Below are 18852 nucleotides of genomic sequence, written 5' to 3'. Positions count from 1 at the left end.
ACACACACACACACACACACAAGTGCAGCCACTCCTCATTCTAACCAGAGCAGCAGAGCTTTGGAGGGCCACTCAGACGACTTCACCTTCATGACTCAGTTCACAACAAAAACATTGGAGTCTCATTTGATGCACAATTCCCGCAAGTTCACAAAGTCACACGTCACTCTGTAGCCTGATATAGACTAGAAACAAAGGCGTGGATGAAACCCGAGTGCACCAGCCTCCTAACTGTTGCCATGACGACAGAAGCCATTTCAGTGAGACCAAAAAAAGAAAAAAAAAAGAAAAAAAGAAAAGGAGGCTCTGAGGACCTGTGACCAGAGGCTCCGCCCACTGTGGGGAATTCACAGCTCCAACCTGGCAACTAGGAAGCAGCACAATCAGGTTATTATTTTGTGTAAATAAAATGAAACAACCCCCCCTCCTGAGCCACACAGCACTAACGCTGCCCCCCCGTCACCCACTGGTCCAGTTCCGTCCCTGTCCTCAGTGGCCTGTCTGCCTCGTGGACGTGGACGTGGTGGAGGGCGTGTTGCTGGAGCTGACAGGTGCAGCGGCAGGTTGGGCAGGTTGTTCCCTGAATGCCTCTCTGCTGGGCCCTCCTCCCTCCGTTTCCCTCCCCAGGCTGAATGCTGATTCACTCTCACATGTTGGCAGCTCACTGAAGAGATTTAGTTGCCTGTGCACCTGTTCTCGTCTGACAGACTAAGAAAAAGGTAAGGATTCACTGGGGGGGGCATTTAAACCTTTGTTTTCTGTCATTTTCTCAGGAAATTCTTTTTAATTTGGGTAAATAGGTTTAAGAACATTTGAACTACTGTAATAATTTTGTGGTAAACAAAAATTAAAATCACAAAGAGTTAATTTATTACACAAAAATACAAGTGGATAAACAAATACCACACTGGAAAAAATGTGCCCTACTTGAAAAAGGCCAAATGTTTTAAATTAAGCAACAGAATTTACCAAAGCACCTTTTGCTTTGCTTTAGATTTTAGAAAACAGGAATTAAGTTTAAGTTGTGCTTATCACACACAATGAAAACACATATTAGGATATATTTAATATAGTTAGATTCAAGTAGTATTGCTCTTAAAATAAGGAATCTTGTGTTTCTTCTAGATAAAGTGGGGTGTGTAATCTAGATTCCAACCACAAACTCAGACTGAGTTCCTCAGAATAGAAAACATGCTTTGCCAGTTTTAATAAATAAATAAATAAATGTTAGGCTCATATCTAAGAAACAAGGCTGTTTTACTTCCTTTTTTGGTGTCATACACTGTAGTTTGCCCAGTGTAGTTGTTTCTGATAAAGTCTGAGTCTATTCTGAAGGTGAACGATGCTTTATATGTGACAAATCTATGACAATAATCAGGATAATAATAAAGCAGAGGCTGAGCGTCAGTGTAATTTAGAGCATTACTATAAAGTAAATATGGGATAAATCACTGTGAAAAGCCTGAATGTTTGTCTTTGGACTTTTACAGCTGACACAGATGTCCCAGTTAGAGTGTTGTCATGTATGAAATTTAGTCTCAATATGTTCATGTGTTTTCAGTTTCTATAAAATGTGAGGTATTTTCTACACAAACAGCAAATGTTTTAATAACCTAATTTTTAAATGTCACTATTAACTTTTGAATCAATTGTATGAAGTGTTTCAAAGTTTAGTTTCATTCTCACCTTTGATGATACACAGGTGAACAATGCAGTTACACAAGTTTAGTCACTTTATTATTGGATTAATATGGGTCAATATGAGGAAAGGGTGAATATTATATGGTATATGTGTGATTTAGAGCTGGTGGAATACAACTCATATTTATGGTCTGTGGACACAACAGTTATGTTAAGTTTCATTAAGTTTCATCTCCACCCTGAACCTATACATTAAACACAGTTACATAAGTTTTAGTCCCTTTATGAGTATGAGTATGAAGACAGTAGTATCATTTCAGATTGTGAAGTTACCCAATACATCATAGGTGATACAGATATAGTTCTTATTACACTTTTATTGTTTTAGCTTGTTAAAATCCAGTAGATCACTTGTGACCTCTTTAAAGGTTAGAGTTACATATGAGGTATTTTTGAGGTTTTATGGGCGTTTTCACACCTGAACGTTTGATCTAAACAAAAGTTCGAGCATTTCCTTTCATGCAGCAATTTTAGTCACAGACTTATATGTCTTTTTCATTATCTGTGTTTGTGTTTATAGATGTGTTTGTCTTATACAGATGGGTTTTGACCCTATTTAACTCCCTCCGTCTTCTGTTTCACTTCTTTTGTGTTCCATGACAATAGCCTTGCGTAACCTCCTGCTGCAGTTGGTATAAAAGTTCAACTGTCTGTAAAGTGTTTTCATGAAGTAAGCCAGAGCTCAGTTTGATCCAGAACGAGGTCACATCTTTTCCTCCGATCAAAATATTCTGATTTGTAGTCTGGTCTGGGGAAGGTTTCACACCTGTACATTTGGTCTGAATGAAACTTGATCAAAAAGTCCAAATGGAGGAATGGTGAAAGCACTGAGGAAATGGACAGACTCGAGGGTATTATTTTCTAAATCAGTGGTCCCCAACCCCCAGTCCCCAGACCGGTACCGGACCGTGGATCATTTGGTACCGGGCTGCAAAGAAAAAAAAAAAAAGTGGTTAATATTAGAGCTATTTTTCCCATTAGTTTTGCAGAGATTTTATTTTGAAAAGCGGCTGTTTCCGCCCTCGCCTCAACCGCTCTGGACTCTGGTACCGTTTCATGAATCAGTAGAAACACAAACTAAAGAAATGAACCAAAAACAACATTCACTATGAGAACTTTTTTGGGAAGAAACAAGGAAACGATGAGTCTGTAGAAGGGTCACAGACTGCAGGGTCACAGACTGAAGGGTCACAGACTGCAGAAGGGTCACAGACTGAAGGGTCACAGACTGCAGAAGGGTCACAGACTGCAGAAGGGTCACAGACTGAAGGGTCACAGACTGCAGAAGGGTCACAGACTGAAGGGTCACAGACTGAAGGGTCACAGACTGCAGGGTCACAGACTGCAGAAGGGTCACAGACTGCAGGGTCACAGACTGAAGGGTCACAGACTGTAGAAGGGTCACAGACTGAAGGGTCACAGACTGCAGAAGGGTCACAGACTGTAGAAGGGTCACAGACTGAAGGGTCACAGACTGAAGGGTCACAGACTGTAGAAGGGTCACAGACTGAAGGGTCACAGACTGCAGAAGGGTCACAGACTGCAGAAGGGTCACAGACTGAAGGGTCACAGACTGCAGCGTCACAGACTGAAGGGTCACAGACTGCAGGGTCACAGACTGTAGAAGGGTCACAGACTGAAGGGTCACAGACTGCAGAAGGGTCACAGACTGCAGAAGGGTCACAGACTGCAGAAGGGTCACAGACTGTAGAAGGGTCACAGACTGAAGGGTCACAGACTGAAGGGTCACAGACTGTAGAAGGGTCACAGACTGAAGGGTCACAGACTGCAGAAGGGTCACAGACTGCAGAAGGGTCACAGACTGCAGAAGGGTCACAGACTGAAGGGTCACAGACTGCAGCGTCACAGACTGAAGGGTCACAGACTGCAGGGTCACAGACTGCAGAAGGGTCACAGACTGCAGAAGGGTCACAGACTGAAGGGTCACAGACTGCAGGGTCACAGACTGAAGGGTCACAGACTGCAGGGTCACAGACTGCAGAAGGGTCACAGACTGTAGAAGGGTCACAGACTGAAGGGTCACAGACTGAAGGGTCACAGACTGCAGGGTCACAGACTGAAGGGTCACAGACTGCAGAAGGGTCACAGACTGCAGAAGGGTCACAGACTGAAGGGTCACAGACTGTAGAAGGGTCACAGACTGCAGAAGGGTCACAGACTGAAGGGTCACAGACTGCAGGGTCACAGACTGCAGGGTCACAAACTGAAGGGTCACAGACTGCAGAAGGGTCACAGACTGCAGGGTCACAGACTGAAGGGTCACAGACTGCAGGGTCACAGACTGAAGGGTCACAGACTGCAGAAGGGTCACAGACTGCAGAAGGGTCACAGACTGAAGGGTCACAGACTGCAGAAGGGTCACAGACTGCAGGGTCACAGACTGCAGGGTCACAGACTGAAGGGTCACAGACTGCAGGGTCACAAACTGAAGGGTCACAGACTGCAGAAGGGTCACAGACTGAAGGGTCACAGACTGCAGAAGGGTCACAGACTGAAGGGTCACAGACTGAAGGGTCACAGACTGCAGAAGGGTCACAGACTGAAGGGTCACAGACTGTAGAAGGGTCACAGACTGCAGAAGGGTCACAGACTGAAGGGTCACAGACTGAAGGGTCACAGACTGTAGAAGGGTCACAGACTGAAGGGTCACAGACTGAAGGGTCACAGACGGCAGAAGGGTCACAGACTGAAGGGTCACAGACTGCAGGGTCACAGACTGAAGGGTCACAGACTGAAGGGTCACAGACTGCAGGGTCACAGACTGCCTGCACACAGGAAGCTGCATTTAGAAGGAACTATGAGGATTCCTGCCTCAGTTCCAGGTTCATCCAACAGGTGACACACAAGGCCACACCCACGATGTGTAATTTGCCGTGACAGTGAAGTTAATGAGCATGAAACCCTCCAAACTGCTGCGACACATCCATCCATGTTTGAGACAACTTCAAACCTCTGTGCATTCTGGATTCAAGTCAAAGCAGAACATGAGGATGTCTCCACAGAAGCCCTGACAGTCCTTCAGTTTCCAGCCTCATATCTTTGTGTGTCTGGGTTTTCTGCGATGACAGTTACCAAGACAAGAATCCAGAGTAGACTGGATGCACAGCTGGACTGTGTGTCCCCATCAGCCCCAGATGGGACCATCTAGTTCCAGTTAAACCAGTCCAGGGCTCCACTGGTTCTGCATTAGGGTGAGTTGATCTTCTCCTGTAGAATCAGTGGAACTGTCTGATATGCAGTGGAAGTGTTTCAGATCACGTGCTCTGAACTGACATAGGTTTTTGTTTTTGGAACCCCTGCACCTCTACCTGGTCCACAGAAAATGTTCATGCATGAAACCGGTCTGTAGTACAAAAAAGGTTGGGGACCACTGGTCTAAATGAAATCTAAGGCATTTTCACGCAGCATACCTGAGTCTGTACCGTACTAGCATATGTTCACACCTTTCCCACAGATGTTGTGTTCAGAAGCGTGTACCGCAGCCTGTGCTTGAGTCCGACTGGGTGTTAGAGGGCTGAAACAGTAGGTGGCAGTGTGGAAGGAATTCTGTCGCTATCCAACAAACGCAGAAGTCAGAAGAAGACAAACCCTTACGTCATCAACCGAGCGACTGTTCTGTTCACAGGAAATACTTGTCACACAGATGTAAAAAACAAAATAAAATTAATAGATTAAAAAAAATGTTTTGTTTGCAAATTCAAAATGAAACTTGTGTTATTCCAAGAACCTTTGGCCTCGACTGTGTATCCAGAGACCTCCACCAGTGTTTGTTAATTCTTATTTTTTTGGGAACCCACTTTTAGAATTATCTGACAAAGCAAAGCAGCAGCTTCACAATAAACCATATTTTAGAAATATGTGAGGAACAAATGGATGCTGTTTGTTTTTTTCCAACCATTTCCACAGAAGTATCTTGAACTGATAAATCACAAAGAAATGCATTTTTCTGTAAAGCAAATACTACTGAAAATATACAAATATTATACGTTTTAGACCACAGGTGTTAAACATGCGGCCCGGGGGCCAAAACTGGCCCGCTAAAGGTTCCAATCCAGCCCATGGGAGGAATTTGCAAATTGCAAGTTTGGGCATCAAACTAAAAAATAATATCATAATAACCTATAAATAATGACCACACCAATTTTTTTCTCTTTGATTTAGTGCAAAAAAACATTAAATTATGAAAATGTTTACATTAACAAACTATCCTTTAACAAAATGTGAATAACCTGAACAAATATGAACAACCTGAAATGTCTAAAGAAAATTAAGTGCAATTTTGACAATATTCTGCCTGTTACTGAATGTTTTGTGCCTTTGTAGATCTGATCTGTAATGCATTTGTATAAATGATAAGTCGAGGCAGAGTATTGATCAAATTTTAATTACATTGAACAAATTTCATTTTTCTGAGGTTATTCACATCCTTTTTGTTTGGATAGCTAGTAAATGTAAATACTGGCATAATTGAATGTTATTTTTTGTACTAAAATAATTTGTAGTTGTCATTATTTATTGGCTATCATGCTGTTATTTGACTGGTCCAGCCCACTTCAGATTAAATTGGGCTGAATGTGGCCCCCGGAGGAAAATGAGTTTGACAGCCCTGTTTTAGACCAAAGATGTGCATTTAGACAGAGGTTACATCTGTGTTTTTCAACCTTGGGGTTGGGACCCCACATGGGGTCGCCTGGAATTCAAATGGGGTCGCCTGAAATTTCTAGTAATTGAAAAGAATAATTAAAAAAAGAAAAAAAAACACTTACTAATAAAAAATATACGGTGAGTTAACAGAGACTGTCCCAATCCAAAACAGACAAACTGTGGTTGTGAAACTGCAGCACTGTGGTTCTGTTTGTGTGTCAGATGTTCACTGTGGTCAGTTTCAGATGCTGCAGCTCTTTCATAATTCATAGTTTCAGTTCTTGTTTGTTCAGTATTAATTGTCCTCCTTGTAAATCCCAGCTGGACTGACTGGACAGATCCTGACCAAGGAAAATAAAACTCTCCCTTTGTGCAGTAATCTACACCTGGATTTACTGCCTCTGTCCACAATAATAGACATTATACAGACTAAATGTCCTCTAAAATTAACGTTTATTTGCAACATAGTATAGTAAACTATTACATGATCAAAAAAAAAATTAATTTTAGCAAAGAAAAAGTCTGTTTTGAATGTCTGGGGTCGCCAGAAATTTGTGATTTAAAATGGGGTCACGAGTCAGAAAAGGTTGAAAGCACAGATTTCAACAGAGGTTATGTGTTCTCTTTCCTCTCATGCTTCTTGTTGACACAGTTTTTGCAGCGCTGTTGAAAATCTACCCCATGACTGGAGATTTTGGCCGCTCATAAGTGTTTGCTTTCAAAACCTTCACTGCGAGTCAAGTGTCATTCATTAGAATAAGTCACCAAAAACCCCAGAGAACTTTTCCACGTGTTCCAGATTGGTGGTGCAGGTTGCCAGACCCAGCTCCGGCTCTGCCAAAGTGTGGAGATGTACGACTGTGTGTGATGTGAACGTGTGGACGGTCACGGCTGACCGAGCCGGCGAAGCTCAGACAGAGTGGGAGGTCTCTTCAGCAGTGGGCTGTCAGTGTGAGGGGTCAGAGGTCGGCCTCCCCGTGGCCCGATGTGGCCCGGAGGCTGATGGTCTGTCAGCGCTGAGGACGGGGTCGCTGCTGTCATTTCTGAGCCCAGGTGGAGACAGACTTCTTTCACACAGCGAAGCCTTATGTGATGACTGTGTGATGATACTGTGATGATATTTTTCATTCCAGAGCAGGGAGGGAAACAGTAGAGAAACAATACACGAAACACCGGTTTAAACGTACACTGGATAAAAATAGCAGCTTTTGTTTAATGGAAAATGACTAATTGTCACAGAATTTATTCAACACAAAAAAAATCAAGACAAAGTGTATTTCAGTTTATATTCTGTTGTTTAACCCTTTCATGCATGAATTGTGAAAAAAAGTATCAAGATGTTTGTTTGTTTTTTAGATTGATTTTATTACTCCAAATTAGGTTAAAGTTGAAATGTATTTTAAATTTTATTAAAACACATGGTTTTATTAAGAAGCTATTTAACCTCCTGACACCCAGGAAAGTACAAGATTTGGCTTTGTTTTCATTAAATAATTGCCTTTAAAGGAAACATTGTGATGCAACAGTTTTTCAGATGCATTTCTTTTTTTTAATTTTTATGGAATGTCCTTTGTGGTGGACAGGTGTTTTTTTTTTTTTAATTATTATTCTTTTGTTTTGTTTTGTTTTATAAAGCTGTGAAACTTGTCTACAAATATAGACAGAAAACCCACAGCTGAGTCTTAGGAAATTTGAGATCACAGAGCCAACCACAGAGTCCAAATTCTAAAACTAAGATGATACTTTTTTCATCGTATTGCTGTGGGTCTAAACAGACTGCCCACATGTGGTTTGGAGAATATTGCCTTTATAACCCTTTGGAAAGTGAGTTTAAACTATGTGTCTACAAATGTGGACGTCATGCATGAAAGGGTTAAATGCATATTTCCATTTATTTGTTTCCTTTTAAAATATTCTCTCCTGTAAAGTATAGATTTCCAATAAAATGCGCATTTCAATCAAAACTGGCTGTTGGCTTGAAAGGCATATTTCTTTCAATATTTATTCCAACAAATCCCAGGCCTATACATTTATTTAAATGTTATTTGATTCTCAAACCTATCAAGGCTGTGCACATACAGATCAGGTCTGAGGTCAAGAATGTCTTCTATGCACTTGAATGAATGATTAAACTGATATTCCATGTTTAAGTGGCAGATGAATCTGAAAAAGGTCTAAAGTGTTCAGTAGGTATTAAAAGAGAATTCAGAATGACAAATCAGTCCATAGATAGGGAAGGGTACTTTTTCCATTTAAAGTGATACGGTACTGACACTCGGTTCCTGGGAACCAGTACCGGTACTGGTTCACAACGGTACCTGTTTTCAGTATTTTTTGTGTGTATGTTTGGTGATTACATAAAACTTGAGAAAAGTGTGTGTGTGTGTGTGTGTGTGTGTGTGTGGGAGAGCAAATAACTTACAAATAAATATAACATATATAACATTTTTCAAACTAAAATATTATAAACTAAAAACAGACTCCCTCTAGTGCAGTGGTTTCAACCTTTTTTGACTCCTGACTCCATTTTAACATCACAAATTTCTGGCGACCCCAGACATTCAAAATGGAGACATTTTTTTATTGCTCAAATTAATTTGTTTTTGATCATGAGATAGTTTGCTATACTATGTTGCAAATAAATGTTAATTTTAGAGGACATTTAGTCTGTATAATGTCTATTATTGTGGACAGAGGCAGTAAATCCAGGTGTAGATTACTGCACAAAGGCTCAGGATCTGTCCAGTCAGTCCAGCTGGGATTTACAAGGAGGACAATTAATACTGAACAAACAAGAACTGAAACTATGAATTATGAAAGAGCTGCAGCATTGGTAAGAGCGGAGCCTGCTCCACACTGACTCTGTTTTTTTTTTTGTTTTTTTGACACCACTTCTTCTCCCTGATGCTGCTGTAGGTGAGGAGCTGCCGGCTGCTGCAGGTGCACTGACGGTGCTGGTGCAGGACTCACAGCCTTCTATTACTGTACATTCCTCAGCCTTCAGGGGTAGATTATGTTTGACTAAGTGTTTCCTCAGGTCTGTGGTGTTGTCGTGGTTGGTTTTACATTTAGCAGAACAGACATTCCAGTGAGCATAGTCTGCATCAAGTTTACCAAAGTGGAGCCACACCCTCCAATGCTTTCCATCCGCCACACTTGATGTTTTCATCGAGCTGCCGCTGATGTAATCATGCTCTCGTGCGTCCAATGCCGTCGTCACGTCAGACAGACACTCCTCCACTCTCTACCAACACACGGAATGTGAGGATGCGTTCAAGTACTGAAATGTGGTACCCTTTGACTTTACAGGAATCAGTACTCGGTAGTACCAATGGAATTTGGTTAGTACTGAATTTGGTACCCATCTGTATAGAAGCAGTTTTTACCCTCGGCCACACTGACCGCAGGGTACTGTCATCAGTTGTCCGTCCGTCCGTCTGTCCAAAAACTTTGGCATGCACTGATAAGTCAGACCACTGGTGGCAGTAGTGTGCCTGATGAGTCAGGCCGAGGGTTTTCAAGTGAGCGCACGTTCTGTTTTATGGTTCTGCTTTGTCTTCAGTCACTTTCAGAGACAGACTGAACCATTACTTACAGTCGTATCATCCATTGTTGTGTCACATGACTGCTATAAGGGGGTGGTTTAGCATCTGCTGCTGTAAACACATATGTTCATGAGTGGAGGGGCTGCAGAATCTTTATTATAAAAGGGAAGTGGTCTCTGTTTGTGTGTGTGTTTGTGTGTTTTAGGCGTCACACAAAATCCAGAAAGAGCTGACTGCTGCAGTTTGACATACTTATGTACATGTACTTATGTATTACACACTTATTTTTGGTCAAGGAAGAGGCTAGCAAAAACAGCAAGCTGGTAGGACCAGTAATTTGGGAGATACTAGTCATTTTGGAATACAATAGCCTTACAATCATGTAGCTACACCCAGAATCACATGAACGCCTGCTGGACAAATGCAGTACAGCATGTGTTAATGCACAACAGATATCCATGTTGGGGGACCGGGATGCTGCCCCTCAGGGTCAGGATGTGGATTTTAAAAACACCCCCCTTTTTGCATCCCACCCTCAGTATTGACAATGATGAAGTCCAGGATCTAGGACCTGTGGTTCCCACAGGTCGGTGCACTAGTAATCTTTATTTCAGACCATGGCAGAAGGTGGTGTTACCAACGCACCACTGAGAGCTGAAGTCACAGTGTATGTTCATGTTCTAATCCACTGTTGTCAAGAGTCTTAGAATGGAGTCATCAGTGATGTAGGATGGAGTATCACCACCGCAGGAAGATCAGACAGGTTTAGAATGAGTTTATGTACTGGATTTACTCAGTATCTGTTAGTGTCAGTGTATTCAGAATATGTGCTGCTGTCATATACAGTACGCTCCATGGGGAACTGAAGCTTTGAAAACTTTTAAACCTACCAGAGTGGAAGGACAAAAACAGCAGTTCTGTGTCCTTCTGTGTCTGTGTTCCAATAAGTTATTTCAGATTTAGACGACAAACAATGAAACCAGCCAGTGGTTTCATGGAGCTAAAATACTGCCTTTGTGTGAGTCTAGTGGTTCTGAGTAGACTGATGGAATGACTTCTACTGGAGAAATGTGACATTTGACAGGATTTGACTGAAGGACATAGACACATAGACACATAGACACATAGACAGATGAGCTCTGATCAGGGGTGTTTACACACACACACACACACACACACACACATATATATATATATATATATATATATATATATATATATATATATATATATATATATATATATATATATATATATGCTCATTTCAGAATTGCAGGTACATTTCACATGGAGACAGAAAATAAAAATTGTTTTGTTTTTTTTTTTTTCATGTAACTTTTGTATTTCATAGAACACACTTTAAATGTAACTTTTCCAGTATTTGCTGAGCTTACACCTGTAACATTTAAACTTTTCATATGAAAAACAATGTAGTTGCAGAAAAATCTGTCAACTCTGTTGCAGGCAAATTGGGTAGAATACATAAAATTAACAAATGTTACACAATTTAAAAGATTGTTTTTCCTCAGAGGTATTGTGTCTCTAAATCCATTAAGTAAATTTTGGCTCCGATTAGACAAAAACTTTTTGTTTTGGAGTCAAAATATCAACACATTTAATTGACATGTTGCTGTGAGGGTGTGCATTTTCTGTAAACAAACCTGTAAAAATGAATGAAATACTTTGAAATTTCATTTATTAAGAATGGTAGTTAGTACACAGCTTCTAATAAGTTTGTTCATCATAAAACATGTTTGATAATCATTTTTAAAGCATAACCTTAAACAAACAGAGTTGACATGAATAACAGAGTTGCCCACCCATAGTTCAAAGCAACAACAATAACATTTCTGCCAGACTCTGAAACCTTTAAAAACATTTAAAAATGCAAAGATGGTTTTTAATCTCTTTCCTGACACAATTCGTGATATCACATGACGCATTCACTCTTCTTTAGTTTCTTGGTATTTTTCTCATATTCTCTCTCAGCACATCATGAAAAAACAGAGTTCTTTGAACCTCTGCAGGAAGTTGATGTCTTTCTATTTGTTTCTGCGTTTTTGATCGACAGGAATCGGACACGTGACAGTCTCTGGAGGCGTTTTTGGGATTTTCTGGCAGCGGTTGTTCTCTTTGTCAGCAAAAACTTTAATTTTTGAATTTCTCTCTTTAATTTGGAGTTCTCCCATTTTAGTTTTCTTCATCCTGATCTCTTTTGTCTGAAACAATAAAAACAAATGACATTCTAATTACATTTAAAGTAACCCATGACTGTTTTTCCCCTTATGAGTACATGGCCTAAACAGCTGAGTCCCACTTCTTCATCAATGAGTTATATTTTTCAAGAAATGAGTATTTATTATTAAAGGTGCACGATACAACTATTTTGAAATCATATCATCAAACAAAGAAGACAGAGGTTTGGATGGAAAGAAAAGCAGAACAGGCTGGTCTTTACAGTTATGGTGGCATCAGATCAATTATGGTGAGAACAAAAAGAGAACATTAACCATCTACAAGTCCAACATTTTTACCAAAATCTGTTTCTAAAATGTGCACCTTTATTAAAGCCATTCATAAAAGACAGAATGTGCCTTTAAGACACAACACACTGGACAGTTCAGTTTCATACTGTCACACTGACAACCCCAATAAAAAACACATCTCATCCTATCTGTGACTTACTGTGCAGTTACTTCATAGAACAGAATTATAAACTCATGGACCTATGTGGCCATGTAATCAGGTACTAATCTGGTGGGCGGGGGGCGAGGCGAGGTGTACAGTTAAAGTGAAACTAAAGACTCTTTACTAATTCCTCTATTGCTGCATTTCCACTACGTGGAACCAGTTCGACTCGGCTCTGCTCGTCTCCTGTTCTCGTGCTCCTCATTTCCTTTCCCCTACCTTCAGAAACTTGTATTTGAGGGGGTACGACGTTTGTGTCCACACTGGAACCAGAACTTGGCCCGGCGTTCACTCTGCCGCTACATTCACAAGCATCGCTAAGTAGAGAATCAAATACATGACAGTCCTGTAAATGAATCACATGTGGACAAATGTTGGAGCAGATTGGAGGGATTCCACCCTTTAGAAGACATGGAAGCTTTGACAGTGTTCAGCTGGACCTGGTGTGGTCTGTTTGGACCTGGTGTGGTCTGTTTGGACCTGGTGTGGTCTGTTTAGACCTGGTGTGGTCTGTTTGGACCTGGTGTATTAAACTATGGATGTGCAAAACAAATTTCATGATGATATTTCACGAATTGCATTTTTTACGATTTTTTGAAAATGGTGCATAAAAAATAACAAAAGTCAACAGAGTGTAACAGAAGAGAAATGGAGCAGAACAATATTTGGTACAAAGTTGCAGCTTGGTCCCAGTCATGTGTCTGTCCAATTAGATTCAATTCACATCAATATTTGTTGAGTTCTAATTTTAAATCTGTGGGAAATGGGATTTTCAGTGTTCAGTGTAAATGTCCACAGAGTCCACATTCCACAGTGGATGTGGACAATTTAGTTCCAGATACAAGAGATTGTTCTAAGCTACAGGTGGATCCAACTGGAGGAGAATCAGAGTCGTTTGGAATTTTGGATGAATTTTGGAAAATGTCTCAATGATGACAGATGGAAAACTGTAGATGTTGTGACCTTGCTGTGACCTTGAACTCTGGCCTACTGGGACCAAAATGGACTGGGTTGGTCCCAGGGCCTAGGCCTATCTGTGGGGAAGATCTGGGAAAGATGGGTGGAAGAGTTTTCCCCTGAAGTTGCTAACAAACAAACAAACAAACAAACAAAGCAAAGTGATCACACTACCTCCTGGTGGAGGGAATAAAGGCAGATGAACTAAACAAAAAATAAATCTGCAACACCTGACACTCGTACACGATTAAAAAAAAAATCTATTAATCTTAAGACAAACAAGTAAAAATGTCTCTTTTTCTTCTCTTAATTTTTTTTACACCTTTCAGCTGCTTACACTGTGATCACACCTTACTTAACCAGAGTTTAGGTTCAACCTGCTGCCCAAGAAAAACATGTAAATTAGGAAAATGTATTATTTTCACATCAGTGCTTTTATGTACTTTAGTTTGCTTGAGTAAAACACAAGTGTCAATAGAGGCCAAGCAGCCTCAGGCTGTGGAGGTGCAGAAAGCAGTTAAACATGTTGTTAGGAAGTGATTAATAAGCCTCTCCTTATGGTGTAAATCTTTAAATAATTTCAGCCTTGTATCAGAGGAAATATTGCTTTTTTTTCTGGGTGTGAATATGTTGCCCATGAGCCTCAGCCGCTGCAGAAGACTCTGTTAGACTTGGTTTTTCTGAGTGTAATTCTGAGCTTCTTTTATGCATCCAGTGTATTTTCACACCTGCTGAGTGGAAGAGTCTTATTATTAGGTTTAATGGTGACACATTTGTGTTTATCTTTGAAGTTTTAGCAGCTCTTGGCAGATGATGAAACAAAAATCTCTGCTTTTGTTTTGATCCTGTCCTGAGAGAGTAGCATAGGCTGTTTTTTTTTTTTTTTTTTTTTTTTTTTTGCCTCGTTCACTGCTGTACATGTCAGGTGTAAATACACATCCGTTTTATTCCGGTTTGTTAATTTTCATTTGGACAGCTGCAGTGGTGCTGACCTCCCTTCTCTCCCGGTTAAATGAACACTTGTCTTTCACGCCGCTCTGTTAGCGTCGTATCTCCAAACCAGGGCCCTTGGGTTGAACCTGCATTTGCACAGATGACAGCACAATTACGCTGCAGGATTCCATTAATTTCCCACAGAGCAGGGAAAAAAATGCAGAAATGATGTTTGATAAACTGTGGTTTAAAAACTGACCATGGATGATCATTATCTGCTCATAGGCCACTAATAACGAACACAATATTTTCCTTCAATCTGAGAGACAAGAACCACAGATTTATATTCAGATTAGTTCTATTAAAAAAAAAAGAAAAACTTAATACAACCAACAAAAAATCTGCCATGTGATTTTTACATTTCTTTTAATAGCAATGCCCTTTAGATTACTAATGCAATTACAATCCAGTTTGTTATGTTATTATTTTACTGAGTCACAGAGGAAAAGTCTCCCTAATTAGCTTTCAGAATATTGTAGACCAAGTGCTGTGAGAGGAAAACAGATTGTAGGACTCTTCATAGTGCACATATACCCCTTACACTTCAAAAAATGATTTCTAAGAAAGTGAAAAAAGCCCTATTTTGAGAACATTTGTCTTATTTTTCATCTAAATAGAAAAAAATAGCTTCCCAAGACATTTTTTACATAAGAAAACTTTTTCTTAATAACATTTTCCAGCTAATATCAAGCCTGATTTCACAAGTAACAAGTTATGATGATATTTTGTTAATTATCCCAGCAAAGGATCCAGATTGTTTTCTTTATTTTAAGACTGAAACCACTTGCACAACTTCTCAATTTAAGAATCTTAAGAAATACTAGCAACTAACTTTTTTTTTTCATCATTTATTGTTGTTTACAGGTTTAAAACATGACAAAATGATAACACAGTTTAACATGACCCTTGACTCATTTGAAAAATGACTGATAAATTCCTATGGCCAGTAGAACGCCATCGAGACACGAAACAAAATCCTTTTTTTTTCTGTCATACACTCCCATATTAAATTTTTGTCACTAACATGTTTGACAAACTCCACGCTCCCACAGTCACCAATTATTCAGTTCTGACTTTTTTTTCCCACATATTATACATTGATGCGTTCACAAGACTCGCATGCAAGAATTTCTGAGATAGGATGTACGGTTATGGATTAATAGTAGATTGTTTGAGAGGTGGTTAATTTAACATGGACACCCATGTCTCCTCCATAAGGAGGAGCTAATTGGTCACATGACACAGTGGCTGTTTTGCTCAGTAGGTAACACATTGGACTCTAATGCAGTTTGATTCCTGGTTGAAGAGGTCATTTTCCACTCAATCTAGAGAAGCAAATGCTTATTTCAAGAATTTTTTTTCTACTGTTCCTCTAATTTTAAGACTTAAATTCTTATGTCCAGCTCAGTCAGAGACTAAAATTCCTCATTTAAAGTAATTCTGTCTTAAATGACTGTGATTTGATTTCTTGTACTAAGCACTGTTCGATAAAATTCTACCATTTTTGTCAAGTTTTAAGGCACATTATGGTTGTTTTAGTTCACAGACTTTTTAAAGTTTTTTTTAAGAATTCTACCCAAGATTTTCTTTCGTACCGCACTGGCAGATTTAGGAATATTAAACTTATTTCTAGCAGGGCATTTTTTGCAGTGTGATGCAGACTAATCGCGCGTGTTTTCAAGCAGGTTGGATGGATTGATATGTGACTGACAGCTGCGTGATTGACAGATTATTATTAACCCATGAAGACCCAGTGCTACTTTTGTGGCAGTTCCCAAATGAATCTTTCTATATTTTCTTAATCTTTCTTTAGTGATTTATTAACATTCATTGTTATATTATGCTCTGTATTTTGAATTTTTCAGTGAAAATCAGGTATTTTCCTATGTTCAATTTATTGATCATGTAGATGTTCATAAAATCTGAGATTTAAGTTGAGGGTCATTATATCAAAAACAGAGAAAATGGAAGAAAAAGTGACTTTTTAACAAAATATTTAATTAACTGAACATAAACCCAGTGTCCATCCACTGTCACTGATCCAACTCCATGGGTTTTACTGGTGAATCAATGTTATAGAAGATGACGGTGTTTCCATGGTAACTACAGATCCTCTGAACGTCCAAATGGGTCATATCTGATGACCATGAAAAGATGAAAAACTGCATTTTACAGCAATTATTTACTCGTATTGATAGGATTAGTGGATCAACGATGATTTCACTTTTTATATCAGTAAATGAGTTTGGTTGCCAGTAGATGTTTGGGTCACTATGAGTTAAAGTTAAGAAAAAATTGCTAAACTTATTAACATGACGAATTGATCACAAATAATTATCCCAATGGTTCCAGAGTGAAATGTTAAAAAGTATCTGCTCTTTTCCATAGCAGGGTGAAATGATGCTAAGTTCATTTCCATTTCCATTTAGTCTTTTGATCTGACATGTTTTGCTCTCATTTCAGCTCCTGCAGCTTTAATCTACTTACATCTGCCACATGATGATGATGAACCCTTTTCACCCTGTGAGGAAGAGTTTAGTCTGTCATTGGTGGAGCTCTTTTTGGAGGATAAAACTTTTTTCCTGACATTCCACTGAAAGACCTTAAAATAACAACACAGACAATGTATTTTGTTATGTAACTGTGTAGTTCACCATTAATTAATTAATTAATTAATTACAATACCTCTCGTAGTGGAATAAATTGCCTATATTAGCAGTAATTTGCATTATTTGGTTTATCTGTAAATACTCAGTGTATTTATTACACAAAAGTGTCATTACTATCAAACACAACTTATATTAAAATGTCTCCATCTGCTAAAATCAATTAGTCCCAAACCTGGTCCTGATCATCCTTTTGTAAACCTTTGCTTTGTTGAAATGTTTTCAGGACTAACAGGATGTTTTTTACATCAGGACTGTCAAACTCATTTGGGTTCAGTTCCATATTTAGCCTGATTTGATCTCCAGCAGGTCAGACCAGTAAAATAATGACTTGATAACCTATAAATAACAACAAATCCAAGTTTTTCTTTTTGTTTTAGCACAAAAAAACCCCAATTAAATTATGAAAATATTTACATTTTACAAAAAAGATGTGAATAACCTGAAAAAAAACAAAATTTCATTAGAGAGATTAGTGCAATTTTAACAATATTATGCCTCGACTTTTTTATACATGTACATTTACACACAATATTCCATAAACATTTGGTAACAGGCAGAATATTGTTAAATTTTGGAGTTTGGAACTAAAATTTGAATAATTTCTACAATATTCCATCTGTTATTATTAACACAACTCCAAATCACAGTGGATCCATAAATGCACCAAGCATTTAGGAACAGGCAGAATATTGTTCAAAATGTACATTTCAGGTTGTTCGTCTTTGTTTTTATTTATGTATTTATTTGCATTTTATTGTGAAAGAATAGTTTTGTAAATGTAAATAATTTTCACTGTGTAATTCAATTTTTTCCACATAATTTTTCACAAAGAAAATTTGTAGTAGTCATCATTTATGGGTTATTGTGTTGTTATTTTTACTGGAGATCACATTGGTTTGTATGTGGAACCTGAACTAAAATGATTTTGACAACCTGGACTGTTGCACTTTCATCCTGCAGGGCCGGAATGGAACCTTTGGCGGGCCGGATTTGGCCCCCGGGCCACATGTTTGACACCTGTGTATTATGCGGTGAATATTCTACTTTGGTAATATTTCTAGTTAGCTGTGCAGTCATGTCACAGTGAGTTCCAGCTCCATCAAATTGTCCAATTGTTCAAATATAGTCACTTCAGCTCAAGAAAACAACACAGAAACAACCAAAATGCAAAAAATCAGTTGTCCACACATGGTGGCTACAGCCACTTCTTTTAGGCTCCTACAAACTATGGGATTTTTAAAGGTCTTCCAAGTTTAGTATGAAAGTGGACACTTGGGCAGACTGTGTGAAGATAAAATCTCCTTAATCTCAGGCTACGACGCAAAAAACTACAAGAACTATATATCATCAGTACACGTCACATACCTGAACCAAAATAATGATGCTAAGCTAATGATCACACTGACACATTAACCCATAAAGACTTTGTGCAGTTCCCAAATGAACTTTTCTCTATTTAACCTTTCTTAAGTTATTTATCACCATTTATTTTAATATTATCCTCTGAATTTGGCATTTTTTCAATAAAAATCTGGTATTTTTCCATATTTAATTCACTGATCATGTAGATGTTCATAAAAGCTCAGACTGAAATTGATTGTCATAATATCAGAGACAGAGAAAAACTAAGAAAA

At 39.0% G+C, this 18852-nt stretch overlaps 1 protein-coding gene across 1 annotated transcript in view; it reads left to right on the top strand.

Moving 5' to 3' along the window:
• Positions 1–582: 582 nt before the first annotated feature.
• LOC115439361 (mucin-15) overlaps positions 583–18852 on the top strand; it is a 59094-nt gene continuing 40824 nt past the window's right edge. The window contains exon 1 of the mRNA XM_030163200.1: positions 583–719. The gene's annotated coding sequence lies outside the window, so the exon portion shown is untranslated. The remainder of the gene's footprint in view (positions 720–18852) is intronic.

The sequence above is a fragment of the Sphaeramia orbicularis genome, chromosome 3 (assembly GCF_902148855.1).
Source record: "Sphaeramia orbicularis chromosome 3, fSphaOr1.1, whole genome shotgun sequence".
Classification (NCBI taxonomy): Eukaryota; Metazoa; Chordata; class Actinopteri; order Kurtiformes; family Apogonidae; genus Sphaeramia; species Sphaeramia orbicularis.
The sequence above is the reverse complement of the archived record's forward strand: the minus strand, read 5'-3'. Positions and strand labels throughout refer to the sequence as shown.